This window comes from Orcinus orca, chromosome 3 (assembly GCF_937001465.1).
Source record: "Orcinus orca chromosome 3, mOrcOrc1.1, whole genome shotgun sequence".
Lineage (NCBI taxonomy): Eukaryota > Metazoa > Chordata > Mammalia > Artiodactyla > Delphinidae > Orcinus > Orcinus orca.
In genome coordinates this window covers 176,554,384-176,573,167 of record NC_064561.1, presented here as the reverse complement: position 1 = coordinate 176,573,167, position 18,784 = coordinate 176,554,384, and the positions used below count along the sequence as shown (strand labels likewise).

The 18,784-nt window shown below is 44.9% G+C and overlaps 1 long non-coding RNA gene across 1 annotated transcript; it reads right to left on the bottom strand.

The window, feature by feature from the left end:
- Positions 1-10,520: 10,520 nt before the first annotated feature.
- On the bottom strand, positions 10,521-18,725 carry LOC125964051 (uncharacterized). The gene is made up of 2 exons (XR_007476583.1): positions 16,946-18,725; positions 10,521-15,366 (listed from the first exon to the last, which is right to left on the bottom strand). It is a non-coding gene; the product is annotated as an uncharacterized LOC125964051 (long non-coding RNA).
- Between the last annotated feature and the right edge of the window lie 59 nt (positions 18,726-18,784).

Genomic DNA, 18,784 nt, shown 5'->3' with positions numbered 1-18,784 from the left:
TCTGCCCTCTCCGTGTGAAAGGGTGACCGCTGGGAGTTGGGATGTCTGTCTCCGTCTCCATCACCGGGAGGAGAGTGTCCTCACTGGACCGAGCCCTCTCTGAGCTGGGTCTTATTCCTCTCAGCATAGTGAGCAGTTCCTCTCGTAGGTCTCCACAGGGTAGACTTTCTGTACAGAAGGCTCTCTGTCATCAGCTGGGAGGTAGTTATCCTGTTTGTTTGCTTTCTGACCTAGCCTCACCTCCCTCTTTCCCAAATAGCTAAAATCAGGTCTTGGACGGTTCCTTGAAATGTCAGAGTCACCATATAGCCCCGCCATTCCACTCCCAGGAATATAACCAAGAGAACTGAAAACATATGTCCACACAAAAACGTACTCATAAATGTTCACAGCAGCATTATTCATAATAGCCCCAAAGTGGAAATGATCCAAATGTCTACCAACTAATGAATGGAGAAATAAAATGCTCCGTATCCACACAGTGGAATATTATTTGGTGATAAAAAGGAAGGAAGTACTCTTCCATGCTACAACATCGATGGACCTTGATAACATTATGCTAAGTGACAGAAGGCAGCCACAAAAGATCACATAGTATAATGATTTCCTTTACATGAAAGGTCCAGAATAGTCAAATCTATAGGCACAGAAATCGGATTAGAGGTTGCCAGGGGCTGGGGGGAGAGGAGGAATGGGGAGCCACTGCTCGTGGGAATAGTTTTCTTTTTACGGAAAGGAGAATGCTGTAAAACTGATTGTGGTGGCGATGGCACAACCCTGTGAATGTATAAACCGTGGAAGCGTACACTTTGGATGAATGGCATGGTAATGTGAGTTATATCTCAATAAAGAGGTTAAAAATAATTGTTCTTTGAGCACTGAGGATGGGTATTCTAGTCCTTAGAGGGATGGATATGGTATGCCATTTCTGTCCTAAGTGCAAGAAGATCGCCTGGGAAACAGCCTCCTGCTCTCGGCCCCTGCCACCTTTTCTGCAAGGCTCCCTTTTCCCTTTTCCCTCTTCCCGCTCAGATGCTGTGGGATGGGGTTAGGGGAGGCAGAGGGTGGGTGAGGAGTCTCTAGCTGCACCCCCAGGAGGCGCGCGCACGTGTTGCCAGGCGGGACCCCAGGGGGGCCCTCCACCCCTGCCGAGCTCCAGGGGCTGCGGTCCGAGGGAAAGGGTGGCACGCGACACTAACAAAGTTGTTCGACCCCAGGCGCAATCCCACCCATCCCAGGAGACCCCGAAACCAACCATAACCGCACCCCCAGCCCAGAAAGGGCTTCTCAAGGGGCGCGGGTTGCGGCGGCACCCCTGGATCCTGTCCCTCCGGGGTCGCCGCCGGGCCCGAGAGGGGCGGTGTCCTCGGGTGGGCGCGAGGTCCCGCAAGGGCCGCCGGGGACTCGAGGAGGAAGCGGAGGGCCCGCAGGGAAAGGGGCGCTGAGTCAGCGGAATCCGTCCTGACTCTCCCAGCGAGACCTGGCTCAGAATCGAAGGGCCTGCAGGGGGCGGGAGGTTCGTAAAAGGGCAATATTTGTATTACGGAGAAAAGCAAATAGGAGGGTCCAGAGAAGTAGGGATTGGGGGTCGCGGAGAAGGCAGAAGAGAGGCGGCCAGGAGCTAGATCGGAGGCGGGGCGGGGTCCGGGATCACGTGGGACCCCTGCCCGGTGGGGTGGGCACAGTTCGCAGGGCAGGCTGGGTCGGGGCTAGCAAGCCGAGGGGCTGCGAAGGAAGACGGCCGTGCGGACGCTTCCTGCAGGAGATGCACGGAGATAAGCTAAACTCCTCCATCGCGTGATTGCAATCCAGCCATTCAAATGGAAACCGAGTCCCAGGCGCCCCACAGTGTCCTCTGAGTTTGCCTCTAAAATGCACGCCAGCCTGAGGAATCTCAGAGACCCGAAAAGAGGGGACGTCTCTCCCGGGGCGCTGGGGGTTGGAAGGAGAGCCCCTACCGAGGCCGGAGCCATTCACCTGGGCGATGACCCTGGAGCTTTGCCTTTGCAAAGTGCATATGGCCAGCTTGGGCCACCTTGTCACCAGTTCCTGTCTCTGCTGCCCTCTGGCCAAAGTGGAGGGATGCTTCAGGAGCTGGAGGCAGATGCCATCAAGAGTTGCAGGGGTGAGCACTGAGGGCAGCTGTCCCTTTGGCCCTTCTTTCTTACAACGTTTTTATTACCACAGTAATTTGTGTTCATGATTTAACAATAGATAAAATACACTGAATAGAATAATGGGCCTCCAAAGATGTCCACCCACAACCTGTACACATGTTAAAGCCCCCCCCCCATAAAAAACAAAAAACAAAAAACGAAGAGACTTTGCAGGTGTGATTAAGTTAAGGATCATGAGAAGGTGATTATCCTGCATCATCCAGCGGGGAACAGTGCAACCACAGAGGTCCTCAGAATAGGGAAGCAGGAGAGTCAGGGTCACAGGAAATGTGAGGACAGAAGCACAGGTCAGAGCGATGCAATTGCTGGCTTTCAGGATGGAGGAAGGGGACGCTAGCCTGGAATGCAAACGGCTTCTAGAAGGTGGAAAAGGCAAGGGAACAGGAGTTTCCCCTAGAGCCTCCAGAAGGAACCTAGGCCTGCAGACACCTTGACTGCAGGCCAGTGAAACCCATTCAGACTTCTGACCTCCACAACTATATGATCATAAATGTGTGTTGTTTTAAGCCACTAAGTCTGTGGTAGTTTGTTACAGTAGCAAGGGGACATGAATACATACATCTTTAAAATGAAGGGACTTCCCTGGCGGCCCAGTGGTTAAGACTCTGTGCTCCCAATGCAGGGGGCGTGGGTTTGATCCCTGGTCTGTGAAGTAAGATTCTGCAAGCCACGTGACATGGCCAAAAAAAAAAAAAAGAAGAAGAAAATCAGTCACTTGTAATCCACCTCCCAGAACAAACACATGATTTTTCGTATGTGTAGCTTAGCAGTCAACTGAGACCCAGAACTGGTGTGAGAACACACTGGTGTGAAGGCTGAAGTGCCACATGGCTAATGCTGGCGCGCCCCATTCCATCCGCTAAGAGAGTCTTGACGCTCACCCAGCGCCCAGATCTGGGCATTCCAAATGCCATTCTCCACTTAAAGGAACCAGAGCTCCACAGAGAAATGGCCAGTTTCACAGTTCAAGATACAAGATGTGCCCAAAACATATTATTCTGCCAGACAGTGAGGAAGTGCTCAAAGAATCATAGGAACATATCAAAAAGACAAAAGAGGGCTTCCCTGGTGGCGCAGTGGTTGAGAGTCCGCCTGCCGATGCAGGGGACGCGGGTTCGTGCCTTGGTCCAGGAAGATCCCACATGCCATGAGCCATGGCCACTGAGCCTGCGCGTCCAGAGCCTGTGCTCCGCAACGGGAGAGGCCACAACAGTGACAGGCCCACGTACAGCAAAAAAAAAAAAAAAAAAAAAGGACAAAAGATACTTAGCTTGAGCAGGCTCCCACTGGACAAATCTAAGATGATGATATTACTGAATTATAACTATTCTTACTTTATTCTATTATAATCATAGCCTAAAGTAAGAATCCACAAGTGCATATGGATATAATCATGTAAATAAAAAAATAAGTACATAGGGAGAAGGGAAAGCTCTTCCTTATGACATGATATTGACTAATGAATGTAGAAGGGATAATGGAATTAGAAAATACCATTTGGAGCCACCATAGTAATAATCGTGTCAGGGAGAATCATCAATGGATGCTAAAATAGTGGGTGAAAGTTTAATGAGATGCAGGATTTGTATATGGCCTCGAGCTCTTTCCCCACAGGATACTACGAAAGGGAAAACACAAACTTCACAGTGGAGAAACCTGGCCACCATCTTAACCGAGTGATCAAAGTTAATGTGACCGCTAATGGGACACATTGACAACAGGTGGCTCTGATATGATGCAACACAAGGGCACAACATGCCCAAAATGCATAACCTGAATTTCATTGTGAGGAAATATCAAACAAATCAAATCGAGAGACGTTTTACAAAACAACTGGCCTGCACCCTACAAAAATGTCCACATCGTGAACAACAAAGAAAGACTAAGGCATTGTTCCATATTAAAGGGGACTAAAGAGGCATGACAACTGAATGCAATATGGATTCTGGATTGGATCCTGCCCAGGAAGAAACATTTTTTCCTTTTTTCCTTATAAAGGACTTTAGTCATGCTACAGCATGGATTAACCTTGAGGACATTATGCTTAGTGAAATAATCCAGTCAAAAAAAGACAAATATTGTGTGATTCCACTTTTATGAAGTACTTAAAATAGTCAAATTCATAGAGACAGAATAGATAGTGGTTACCAGGGGCTGGGTGGCAGGGAGGATGGGGAGTTATTGTTCAATGAGTACAGAGTGTCAGTTTGGGATGATGAGCAAGTTTGGGATGATGAGCAAGTACTAGAAATGGATAGTGGTTGCTATAGACTGTTGTGTCCCCCCAAATTCACACATTAAAGCCTAATCCCCAATTTGATGGTATTGGGAGATGGGACCTTTGAGAAGTGATTAGGTTATGAGAGGGATTAGTGTTCTTATAAAAGGGACCCCAGAGAGCTCCCTTGCTTCTTCTGTCCTGTGAGGACACAGTGAGAAGATGGCAGTCTGTGAAACAGGAAGCAGGTTCTCACCAGACACCCAATCTGCCAGCTCCCTGATCATGGACTTCCAGCCTCTAGATCTGTGAGAAGTAATTTCTGTTTCTAGCCACCCAACCAGCCTATGGTATTTTTATTGTAGCATCCCAAACAGACTAAGACAGTGGTGATGGTTGCATAACGTTGTGAATGTACTTAATGCCGCAAATTGAATGTTATATATATTTTACCACAATAAAAATAATTTAAAAAAACGGCAACTTAAAAAAAAGAACATTCGTAAATGATTGGCAAAATGTGTGTAAGTTCTGTACATTATATAACAATGGTGTGCCAATGTTAATGTTCTCATTTTGATAAATGTTCTGTGGTTATGTAAGCAAGTGTCCCTTTTTCCAAAAAAAAAGAAATATATGGTGAAGTATTTAGGGGCAAAGAGGCAACATGTTTACAATCTACTCTCAAACGGTTTAGAAACATTAACATATACAAATTACCCATGTCTGGATAGAGAGAATGGCAAAGCAAATGTTAACATTTGGGGAATGTGGGCGTAATGTGTATGAGAATTTGTACTATTATTGCAACTTTTCTGTAAGTCTAAAATTATTTCAGAATAAGCAGTTTTTAAAATTAGAAGAGGAAACTAATTGGAAAGAAGTGAAATACTGTCTGGGGGAAACAATTCTAATGCCTGAGGCTGAGATGCAGTGACTGTCTGGGCCTCCTGGCTCTGGGATGCCCTAACTCTCAGGCTTAGGGTCAAGGGATGCAGGGTTTTGGTGTCACTGACTGGTGGGGAAGAAATAAGACAGATGGAGAAAGACAAATACTGTATGATTTCATTCATATGTGGAATCTTAAAAAAACCACAACCAAACAAACTAAACAAAAACAAGCCCAAAGATACAGAATCAGATTAGTGGTAACCAGAGCGGAAGTGGGTGGGGGGTGGGAGAAATGGGTGACGGGGGTCAACTGTATGGTGATGGATGGTAACTAGACTCGTAGTGGTGACCACCTCGTAGTGTATACAAGTTATAAAATGTCAAATTGAAATGCTGTGCACCTGAAACATGAAGAAGACGAATAAAGAAGAAGAAGGAGGAGAAGGAGAAGGAGAAGGAGAAGAAGAAGAAGAAGAAGAAGAAGAAGAAGACAACAGGCAGAACAAATCGATGGTGATGGTAATCACACCCAGGTACGGGGCAGTGGGTCTTGATTATCGGGAGGGCAGGAGGGAATTCTGTGCGGTCCTGAAAATATTCTATGTCTTGATCTGCGTGCTAGTTACAAGTTTCCAAGACGTGCACTTAAGCTCTGTGCTCTTTTTGCTGTATGTGTTAATCCTCCACTTGAAAAGGGTTAGACCGTCTCCACCCCCAGGTTGACGCTGCGCACTGAGATTGCGTCCATGCAAACGAGGCATTCACTGAAGACTCGAGGGGGACTCGATTTACGTTGTTTGTTCTTTCGTTGCTAAGCAACACAGGCTAAGCGGCACAACCAAGGGACGCCAACCTTTAACAGCCAACCCGGGGGATGTGCTAAGCCAAGGCTCCAAGAGGGATCCACACGGACAGTCCCCACTCCCAGCCCTTTTGTGTTCGGGGGTGGGGGCGGGGAGGAGGTGAGAATAGGAGTTGAGCAGCTCAGACGCCGCGGAAGGCCCGGCCCCTCCCGGCGTGGGCTGGCTGCAGTGAGCCACTCTCCAGCCCGCCCGCTGCATCTATCGCTATGGCAACTGCTTCCTCAGGTCTGGGGCTAAAATGAGGCTCTGTGGGTGTCAATCCGTGCTTGAGGTCTCACCTGCCATGGAATTGTGTGGCCCGATGAGGAAATTGATGAGTCACTGCAGGAAAAGCCTGACGCTTGTTAGACTGGTTCATTTGTGCAGAAATGGGGCAGATTCGAGGCTGGGGGACAGGCCTCAGAGAGAGGAAGGGGTGAAGGTTATCTGAAGGGCAGAGGTGGTCAGGGCATCAAGAGAAAGAGGTAAGGGCCAGTTAAAACTAAAGAGAGTTGGAAATAAGCAAAGATCACCCAAATGAGAAAAAACAAAGGCTGTTTACGCAGAGCTTGCTGTTCAGTCAGTCGCCCTCCTGCGTTTGGCAGAGACTCAAAGACGAGGGAGGCGTGGGGAAGCTCCTAACAGAAAAGGGGAAGGCTGCAGGTGTGCACTGATCCGAGGCTGTTGTCCTGGGGAAGCTGGAGGCGGGCGGGGGGCGGGGTCGTCCTGTGCGATTGGCGAGGGTGGCTTATTTGGCTTTCTCTGATTGGTCCTGAATTGGAAGCCGGGCCAAAAACTAGGGAAGCTGACAGTTATTAAGTGCTGACCGTTCCGGGTTGCTTGCTGCAGTGGTAGTGGTTTGGCTTCCTGGACTGGTTGCAGCAGACTGTGGGTCAGAGTTCTATTGTCATATATGGCCTGGCTGTTGTCCATTCGTATATTCAGTCTCTCAATGAACACCTAGAAGTTAGACAGTCAAGAGAGTAGTCCTCATGGTCCTATTAGCAAGGAAGTGAGGCACTGAGCGGTGTAGAGAGGCAGCTGTGAGGACCACCCCAGGAGAGGTGGGCCGTGGAGCATCACAGGGAGGAAAGTGACGGAGGTGGGTGAGGTTAAACACCCATCTGATCTCAGAAATACAGGGTGCAGGGGCACCTCTAATGGGGACTCTCAGAGCCCCTTGTGAGTCGGGGCTGTGTTCCTGGCACACGCCCTAGATGCGGACTGAGGCCCCTTCGGAGGTGTGGGACGTGGGTAACTCACTGAACCTGAGTGCTCGCTTCAGCTCCTGCCTCATCAAACTGCTGAGAATTATTGAGTTAACGTGCGTCAAGTTCACTGGACTGTGCCCGGCACTTGGCAAGTGCTCGGTCAATGTTAGATATTGTTTTGCTTTGGAATAATTGGTCAAAAACTGAAATTAAATATGTTGTTAGGATTGATGTCAAATTGTGTTAATGTAACTGTCAGCTGAAGTGTTGGAAACCTGGCCTCAGAGTAGGGTAGAGAAGGGTGGTGAGTGGATTGAAGGGGCCAGTAGTAGAAACACATCGTTCGTGGGCACCATTCGGTCCAGCCTAGACTGCATGCCCTTCCCAGGGACGGAGGAGCAAGAGAGGCATAGGCCAGTGGAAAGCCTGGCAGGTCCCCTAAAATTCTGTGTTTGGAGGGAGGATCCATTCTCTGAAAGAGAGGCAGACCTTGTTGCCAGGAGAAGGGGGGATGGAGAGATTTACAAACAGAAATAACATGTATGTGTAGTCATATGCTTAAAGTTTGTGCAAAAAGAAGACTTCAACCTAAGAAATCTAGAAATTCTAGTTAGGCTCCAGAGTTACATCTAAATGTAATTACATTTAATGTGACTAGTTACATTAGTCAGAATGCTAATCATTACATGGGTTCTCCAAGTGAGGTTGTAAAAAAGATTCTTTCCCAATAAAACTAGATAGTCATCCCTAATTCAGTGGTAACCTTTGAAGATAGGAATCAGGTCTTAGACATACCTGACCTGCTTATCTTTGGGGCCTAACAGCATATTCCACAAAATAAGTGCTCAGTAACTGTTTAAAGATAATGAAGGCATACAAGAAGGTAACAAAAGAAATCCAGCTTCGAAGCTTAATGGTTTCCATAGGTACAGGAGTGAGGGGTGCCAGATAATCCCTAAAGGTTCCTCTGGGTTCCACAAGATAAAGTTTCTAGGAAGAACTTCGCTTTAGGGCAACTACACAATTTCAGATTAGAATCTGAAATATCGGATGAAAATGTTTATTTCAACAGACTCATCGGTTAAAGAGATCCTCCCTTGGGGCCCCGGGAGATGCCTCTGGACACTGCATGTAACCATGTGTGGCAGAGGGGGTTGACACTTGCTGGCTCTACAGCCTCTGGAGCCAGCAAATCAATATTGAGGTTCAGATTGGTGGGGAAGCATGAGTATTAGTTTGACTGCTGTAACAAGTTGCCACAGACTAGGTGGCTTAAAACAACAGAAATTTCTCTCTCACAGTTCTGGAGTCGAGAAGTCTGAAATCAAGGTGTTAGCAGGACATTTCCTACAGAGGCTCTGAGGAAAATCCATTCCTTGCTTCTTTCAGCTTCTAGTGGCTGCTGGTGTTCCTTGACCTGTGACTGCATCACTCCAATCTCTGCTTTCATCTTCACATGGCCTTCTCCTCTGTGTGTCTCAAATCTCCCTCTGCCTCACTCTTATAAGGACACCTGTCATTGGATTTATGGTCTACCTGGATAATCCAAGATGACCTCATCACAAAATCCTTAATTTAATTACATCTGTAAGGACTGTTTTTCTAAATAAGGTAACATTCACAGGTTCCAGGGATTAGGGTGTGGATGTGTTTTGGAGGGCCACCATTTGGCCCATGACACTCATCTCCCAAGGCAAGAACATTAAAAAGTTCATAGTTCACTCCTGAAAATGCTTGTTGACTGCCATGGAGCTCCCAAGACGTTCTGGAGCTGAGCCAATGAGCTCACGTGGAACAGCCCATCATCCATCCACCCTTGGAGATGGCATTTACTGCCAGCTTGCAGCAATCTGGTATAGCTGGGATATCCAACAGAGCTTCAAGAAATTCCTGGGCTAAAGGATCCTCTGCATGTGGAAGTCTTCATGGCCAACGTAGATACTTTTCTACTCGCAAGGGTGGACCACTTGGTCCATTTATCCTCGGGGTCCTTGAGGCTTGTATAGTTTAGCATTTTTCAGAGTGCATGCCCAGGCACTCCAGCTGTGTGATGGCCTCTGAGAAAAGAGTTCAGTGACCAAGGACATGCGAACAACACTGGGGACCATATTCCCTCTTGAGGAGGCTCAACACATTTTAATCGATTAAAGGCACCCAGAAATCCTATGGTAGAGAAGCCCAGTATTTCCCAACTTGCCTGCAACTCTTTACAACTCATAAATCGTACTTGGCTTTGGAAGGGAAATCTATTGGAAAGGAAATGTATGAGCATGTGTTTGCTCTGTGTCTTCTGTGTTGGCAGAATGAGGGAATGTCAGATTATGCCTCCTTTCTGACCTTCTTTGCAATCTCAGAGCTTGTTTCAATCTCTGACTCTAATGGGCTCTGGTCTCTGCTCCGCACCAGCTCCCCTGCTGACACTTTGCTTCATCCCAGGATTCAGCTGTGTTTGCCCAGGACTTACTGACTTGCTTGATGTTACAGCAGAGAGCACAGAACTCTCTGTTACGCCAAGTCCTCTGAGGCCCTCCTCACATTCTGCTCCTTTACCATAGTTGAGGGACATGTGGGTGAGCTTTGTGTAAACGGCACCAAATAAAGCATCTTCTTTATCTGCTTCATTGAGTAATAAGTTTAGATGTGGCAACTCAATCTAAATTTGTGTGGCTTAAGCCCAGCTTCTCTTTTTCTTCCTTTGGTCTCTTCAGAAGGAACTCTCAAGGCCCAGTTACATCACATGGACAGTCAGGACGCTGTCACTTGGGAAGAACTGCAGGCGTCAACCGTGATTTGCCTTTCTCTTTCTCCTTTCTTTCCTTCCTTCCTTCTTCCCTCTCTCTCTCCCTCCTTCCCTCTCTTTCCTCCCTCCCTCTCCTTCTTTCCCTCCTTCCTTTCTCTCTTTCTTCCTTTCTCTTTTTGTTTTCTTTCTTTCTTTCTCCTTCTTACCTTCCTTCCTCCCTCTCTCCCTCCCTCCTTCCCTCTTCCTTTTTTCATTCCTTCCCTCCCTTTCTTCTTTCCGTTCTCTCTCTCTTTTCTTTCTTTCCTTCTTTCTTCCCTCCGTCCCTCTTCTTTGCTTCCCTCCCTCCTTTCTTCCTTTCTTCCTTCCTTCCTTCCCTCCCTCCATCCCTCCCTCTCTCTCTCTCTCTCTCTTTCTTTCTTTCCAAGAATTAGGAGATTGACACAAACAGAACAAGGTTTTATTTCATTGGAAAAATTACAGGAGACTTTTTTATCCTTAATGGCCATACCATACGGCTTGTGGGATCTTAGTTCCCCGACCAGGGATCAAACCTGCACCCGCTGCATTGGAAGCGTGGAGTCTTAACCACTGGACTGCCAGGGAAGTGCAAAAATTACAGGAGAAATTTTTAATAAAGAGCTTAGAAGGTTTTGTAAGATACACTTGTCATTACAAATATCAACAAGAATGTTTTTAATGATAGCATGCACTTTCAAATTTAAGAATAATTTAAAATTTTGGCTGTCCTACTTCGTGAAAAAGATATAAATGAAAGAATATGAAGGACTGTGGCTTTCATGTTTTACTCCACAGATTCTTTTGTTTTACTTAAAAAAATATTTTCTTTTGGCCATGCCACAGGGATGTGTGATCTTAGTTCCCTGACCAGGGATCGAACCCAGGCCCCCTGCATTGGAAGCATGGAGCCTTAACCACTGGACCACCAGGAAAGTCTCTACTCATGTGTGATTAATGAATGGTGAGACTCAGTAGCCAACACTTTAACCAAGTGATCAAACTCGGCATCAGTAATCATGGTCCAACCTGACATTTTGGCCTCCTGATTTGCTACCATATGAAAAACACATCATCTATAAAATATTCTTGCTAAAAAATGTTTAACTTTAGTCATATCAAGCCTCTAGGCTAACTTCCAGTTTATAGGAAATACAGGGGCTAAAGGAACAGTTAAATGACACCAGGACAAATCAATCAGACAAATCTAGAATGAAGGACATTGTATAAAACAACTGTCCTGTGATTTTCCAACAGGGATTGTCATCGAAAAATGAAAGGTACAAGGACTGTTTTAGATTAAGGGAGACTATGTAGGCTTAAACCAGTGGCAATGCATGAAGGTCAATTGAATGCCTGTTCAAAAAAAAAATTCAAAACAAAACTATAAAAGACATTCTTGGGACAATTATAGAAACTTTAGATTCTAGATGTTGTTATGGTGTGGCAATGGGTTTAAAGGACATTATTCTAACTGTAGGAGATACATGCTAAAATGCTTAGGGGGAAAGTTGTTCAGACACACACTTCCAAATGACACAGAAAAAAAACTATAGTTAAAATACATATGGCTAAATCTTAATAATTGTTGAATCTAGGTTGAGGGCATATAGGTGTTCATTGTATTATTCCTTCAACTTTTCTGTATATTTGAAAATGTTCATAATAAAATGTGCAGAAAACAACTGGTCTTGAAGGCCTTCATCTCAGTAACATTTTGGCTTAAATTGCAAGTAATTTTTATTTGAATATTGTATCTGAATATGTTAGGGATAAGAAACACTTGGTACCTTGTTGTGATGATTTGATTTGACTCAATGTAGCTCCTTGTTGAGACTATCTGCCTGAAGCATTGAAACTGAATTCATTATAACTGAGAAGTGCAGATGCAGAAGTACAGACACACCAAACCTTATATATCACTGTTGCTCAATTGATATTTCAGCTACCTTATGAATGTGTCTCTTGCTAAGAAAGGCATTCATATACATGTTGCTATTTCAGCAACAAAAAGTATCTATTGGAAAATTATGCTTTGTTTATTCAGCCAATATTTATTGACTTACTACTACATGCCCAGACCTGTGTTGGCCTAAGGGAAACATCAGTAAATGAAAGGGGGCCACGGCTGTTGAAGATCCACAGCCATTGACTTCCAAGTGCACAAGGACAGATGTAGCCTCATTCATGCTAATGCAGAATTCTCTAAAGATTTTGCTTGTGTACACCCTAAAAAATTATTACCTTCATTTGTTGATAAAAATTTTTCATTGTATGTTTAAATGGCAGCAAAGATGTAATTCTGGCATAAAACTGATATTTTAAAATTGTTTCATCACTTTTTTTCAAAAAAGGTCCTAGTAAGTATACTTTCTTTACAATCTTTGTCTGGTAACCCCATATCTGAAGTCTTTGTAGGATGGTTTCTGTTATCTGTACGTTATTGTTTGTATACATATATATATATATCCCAGATATGGGATTACTATATTGTATCTTCCAGGTACTTAGGGGTCCCAGTAGTTCAGGATCATTTTGAACTAAATTTATTGCTTGAGATTATTTGGTTACTGGCGTGTCATGAGTTTGAGGTGCAATCCATGCCAGGGTTGGTTCGTGGGTATAATTTAATAAGGCTCAGCAAAACCAAATTTTCCTAAAAGTTTCAGAGAGGGGTCTACTTTTGGTTCACTATTCCTCCTGAGATCGCAGTTCTGGAGGCCCTGGGGGAGAATCCTGGTAGGTCTCTTAACAGATGTTTCACCGTGGGCAGGCTCTGGGCTTTGACAGTTGTTATTCTTGCTCCTGGAAGCTGTCAAAATTCAGGTTCAAAGTTTGCCTGTAATCAGCAGAGCAAAAGCAACTGCCTTGTTCCATTTATATCCCGTCCTTAGATTCCGGCCTGCTAGTTGCTTTACCATTTTTGTCAACTCTTCAGTGGTTTTAAAAATATGTCAATATTTTATCAAGTATTTTCAACTGTTGGTCTAAATAACCTAGCCTGCTATATTCTTGGAAAGGGAAGTAAACATCATCATTTTTCTCAATACTTTAAATGAGAAGCTCTTCTAACCTGAGGTTTCTGCCTGGACTTGAAGGCAACCATGAACTCCTGGAAACTGTATGCAATTTTGTGTTTATGCAGTTTTTCTGGGAAAAAAGCCCACAGATTTTGTCAGATAGTCAAAGCTGCTAATGACTGAGACTCCCCAGATCTGAGAACCACTGCTTTATAGTTCCATTAGCACGTAGCAATTTTAATGTTAAAAAATGATTTCAGAATAATTTCAGACTCACAGAAGAGTTGCAAGTACAGTCCAAAAAAACTCCGATATTGCCTTTACCCAGATTCACCAACTTTTAACATCTCTCTCTCTCTCTCTCACACACACACACACACACACACACACAGTCTTTTTCTAAACCATTTCACTACAAGCTTCAGACCTGATTCTACACCACCCCTAAATACTCTAATGTGCATTTCCCTAAACAAGGACCTCCCAAGAAGTCAGAAAATCAACACCGATACAACGCTACCATTCAAAGAACCTATTCAAATTTTAGTTTTGCCAACTGTCCCGCAAATGTCTTTCTTAGTTTTCATGTCTAGGATTCCTTCATACATTGCATTTAGTTGTCATGTCTCTTTGGCCTCCTCCAACATGGAGTAGTTCCTCAGTCTTCTGTCTATCATGTCCTTGAGAGTTTACGAGAATACAGCCCTTATATTCCGTAGGCTGACACTCAACTTGATTCCACTGGATGCTGCCTCATGCCCAGACTCAGGCATGCATTCCTCACAAACTTCAATTTTCTCATTATGTCAATCTGTCCCATCACTGGTGATGTAGACCTTGATCATCTACTCATGTTGATGTCTTCACTGTAAAACTACTATTTTTCTTTTTAACTGTTGGAAAATGTTCCAATAATATGCTAAAATCCTGTTCCTCGTTGAAACTTCACCCATTCTTAGCCTCCATTGACAACTCCAGTCTGAAGCACTAACAGGTTGGTAAGTGATTTTCTGTTTATATCATTCCTTTTACATTTATTGGTTGGCATTATACTGCAAAGGAAGAGCTTTTTTCTCTCCCTACTGATTTATATCATGATGAGCTCATGGATTCCTATTTTACTTAATAGGTTATAATCTGTTACTGTAATATTTATTTTCATGCTCAAATTGTCCTCAGCATGGCCAACGGGAGCCTCTTTGAGCCAGTTTCTTTATCCTTTTAGCATGGCCCTATCACTTTTTGAGCCTTTCCTTAATTTCTGCACAAGATGTTCTAGGCTTATCTTGTAGTTTTCCTGCTTCAGCCCTAAAATCTGACATTTCTTCAGTCTTGGTTCCTCTTTTTTTCCCATATAAATATTTTTTGAAACTTTCGAACTTTATTATTTTTTAGAGCAGTTTAAGGTTCACAGCAAAAGTGAGAGGGAGGTACAGAGATTTCCATATACCCCTACATAGGCTCCCCATTATTAACATCCCCCATGGTATATTTGCTATGATTGATAGACACATCATAATCACCCAAAGTCCATAGTTTGCATTACAGTTCACTCTTGGTCTATTATTATGGATCATACAGTCTTGGTTCCTTTTAGTGGAGCATGGTATTAGAAACCAAAATCTGTATACTCAGTGTGCTCATAGCTACTGAGGTATCACTGCATGTCTATCATCTCAGAGGACAGAACTAGGAAATGTATATAACATACACATAATATTAAACATTATATATTTCCTAGCATATATATTTAATATCTGATATATATTATATATGATATTTATAGACATACATATATAGTTGAGCCTCGAATAACACTGGTTTGAACTGCATGGGTCCACTTATACTCAGATATTTTTTCAATAAATACGTACTACAGTACTACACCATCTGAGGTTGGTTGAATCCAAGGATGTGGAACCACAGATATGAGGGCTGACTATAAAGTTATACTCAGCTTTTCAACTGAGCAGTGGGTCAGTGCCTCTAATCCCCACATTTTTCAAGGGTCAACTATATATATTTCTATATTTGTTTACATTTTTAAAAATGAGTTCCTAATGATACTTATATTTCCAATCCAACACCTCAGGGTTCTTTCTAGCCTTCCCATTTTCCATATTAGTATTTTCTCCAACAGTGGGAAATCTGGTCATCATTATTCAACATAATCAATTGTCGAACCACACCAGTCTTCTCTCTCTGCCACCCGCATGCCTCTCCCTTCAGCATCCATGTTCTTGCCCACATTACTGTTGTGTCTCATAGCAGGAAGGGAGGAGAAATGGAATAGAAAAATGGAAGGGAAGGGAAGATGAGATGAGAGGGAAAGGAAGATAGGAAGGAAGGAAAGAGTTTAATGTTAAGATAATGCCATAAACTGCCTTCAATTATTTATAGACGTTAATGTTAAGCTTATAGTAAGGCACTTTACTTAATTATCATACGTATACTTGGTCAGCAGCAATTCTGTGCAACTGTTGCAAAGCCTTGGGCTTCTATCTAAACATGGGCTCATGGTAAAAAGTTGAGAGTTTAGTGGCAGTGTTAAAGAGTGTGGCTGCAAATGGCAAACAGGTGAGGTTTAACAATTAGAGGTCTGAAGATAAAGACAGACCTGTGCTTTAATTTTGGTTCCTCTTCTACATATGGCCAAAAGCAAGTTACTTATTAGCTGTCTCAGATTCTTCATCTGTGAAATGGCTACAATATTTGCTTTGCAAGATTGCTATTAACGTTCATTGGACATAATAGGGAGTTAGGTTAATTACTGTTATTGTTAGTTTGAGTTAGTGCTCAAAAAATTATACTGTTGTCTTCCCACACATCCCCTGTTGCTCCTTTGATTGTTATATGGAAATCCAGAATTACTAAGCTATAGTATCCTCATGGCACAGTGCACACACACACACACACACACACACACACAGAGGCTGGAACCACATGTATGCTATACCTTTAAGTGTCTCTTTTGATCAAAATGACTTTTTCTCAGGTTGAAATTCTGTATGAATTCTAACTGGTTTCCTTGGATAAAAGTGTGGCAAATAAAAATATTTCTATATAATCTTGGTGTCCTTGTTTGAAAACAAAGAGAATTCTAATTATAATGCATATATATTGTTTTGTCTTCCCTTTTCTTGTGGGAAATGTTCTTTCTGCACTTCAGTAATGTAGTTCAATGGCGGTGTACACGTTATGTTCTTACAGACCCTCACCATTTGGTTCAGGGATGGGCACTTAGCTGGACCAATGAACTGTCCTTCCCCAGGAATTGTTGAGACCAGAGATCATCGCCTTCAGCCTGTCTGATGGTGAGGCTGAAGATATGACCTTGAGAGCTAACAGGGGCCTTGTCCCCAGCCATGTGGAGGAAGCTGGTGGAACAACAAGAAGCTGATGTGCAGAGAGAAGCAGAGCAGAGGGATGGGGGCAGAGAGGGGACTCTGGTTCCAGCAATTCCTGGGGCCCACTGGACCACTACCCTTGTCACAGTTTGTTCATGTCGACAGTCCATTCCTCCCTTTTGTCTACTAGCTTAGTTGGTAACCAAGAGAGGTCTGACTGCCTTATGTATCTCAAAGGGTTTGTTGTGAGGACCAATGCCCGGCACATAGTAGGGACTCAACACATATTGGTTGATTACTCTTAGGTTTAACCTCCAAATGAAAAATGAAAAAGGTTGGGGCAATTCTCAACTCTAGAAGTAACCTTCCTTTGAGCATCACAAAGGAAGACACAGAAAGACAAAAGGAGGGAGCCCTCCACCCACACCGCACACCCACATCCCTCCAATCCTAACCCAGGTCTACTGCCTGGAGGTTCACATACCTGCCCGGAAAGACCATCAGCACTTCATTCAGTAAATCTCGAAGTCTACCTCTCAGAATCCTTCCTGCTTTTGCTGTACAACCCCTGAGGCTGGGTCTGGTGGTCCTGAACTGTGACCCCGGTCTGAGTTGAGTGGTCTGCCACAGGCCTTACAGGGGATGTGAGTGCTCTGTCCTGTTGGGCGGGAGGGGTGGGGACTGGGGTATGAGCCTCCTTCAGATTCCATTCCTTGGGAGATAATATAGTCTAAACATATTTAAGAAAAAGCTTAAATATGCTCAGTTCTCAAGGTCAGCCCTTGAAATCAGCGGGCCTCCATTTTTGTTTTTTTTTACTATCTTAACCTGAGTTTTGGCAACTCAGGTTATTTATTTATTTATTTTTTATTATTTTTTAATTTTGGCTGTGTTGGGTCTTCATTTCTGTGTGAGGGCTTTCTCCAGTTGCGGCAAGCAGGGGCCACTCTTCATCGCGGTGCGCGGGCCTCTCACTATCGCGGCCTCTCTTGTTGCGGAGCACAGGGTCCAGACGTGCAGGCTCAGTAGTTGTGGCTCACGGGTCCTAGTTGCTCTGCGGCATGTGAGATCTTCCCAGACCAAGGCTCGAACCCGTGTCCCCTGCATTGGCAGGCAGATTCTCAAACACTGCGCCACGAGGGAAGCCCGGGCCTCCCTTATTGTGTCAAGACTTTGAATTCTCTCCTACCTCGGGTAACATGAGTGACACTGGTCAAATCAGTGACATCAGTCCTCAAGGGCTGCTCTCTCTACAGAGGATTCCACTTCGTTATTTTTATTCTAAGTCTCATTCTGGTTGATGAGGCTTGGGGGAGGGCGTCTTCCCAACTCCTTCACTCACACAGATGGAAAAGAGACTGCTAGCATTCCTGAATGTATCATGTATCTAATCTATATGCAAGTCATCTGCATATTCTTTAAAATAGATTTCCTTGGGATTAGAGACACCATTAGTTCTACTCAGGCGATTCTAAAAGTGGTGACCTTTCTAACTTGTTATTTTCTACATAGTTCTTCATTTAGACAAAAAGCCAGGGATTACAGTGAGGAAAGGTGCTGTACTGATGGAAGCAGAGCTCAGTCCGAAGCAATTTAGCTCTGGCCAGATAAGCGTCCGACACGCAGTGTTATCAAGCCCTGTCTGTATCTGAACCGATTTCCCTTAGAGGAAAGTGTTGCAGCCTCCAGCCTAAGCAGGTTATTGAAGCAGTCCTTCCAGTCAAATGAAGACGTTTCCCCGGGAGGGAGTGTGGTAGAGTTAGAGCTTGCCTTTTTAATTTCAGTGATATTTCAGTACTTCCTCAAAACGTGCATCAGAAGTGCCCGCGTGGGGAACAAAAATGCGTATCCCTGGGCCGACTCCAAACACGCGGCACCAGAATCTCGGGGCGGGAGGGAGGGGGACGCCGAACTTGTATTTTCACAGGCGCCCAGGTAACTAACTCTTCAGCTCTGAGACCCACTTTTGTCTGCACCGTGCCCGGCCGGCGCTGGGCTCGCCACCTCGCCGTCAGGCGCTCGCTCCCGCTGCTCTCCTCCCTCAGCTCTGCGCCTTCTTTGTTGCCTCCCTCGGGGTCATTAGAACTCAGCTCCTTCTAAGGTTTCAGCCCCATTGCCCCGCGCAGCCCGCGGGACAAAGCTCGTGCGGCCCGCCACCCGCGAGAGTTGCCACCCGCTGTCCGCGAGGGGCGCCGCAACGTCCCCACGGCCGCCACCCACCGAGCCAAGGAGCCACGGCCGCCGCGGCCGCCGACGGAAGTGACGGCACCTGTCGTTGACGCGCCCCACCCCTTCCGCCTCCGCGCCCCGCCCAGGCCTCTCC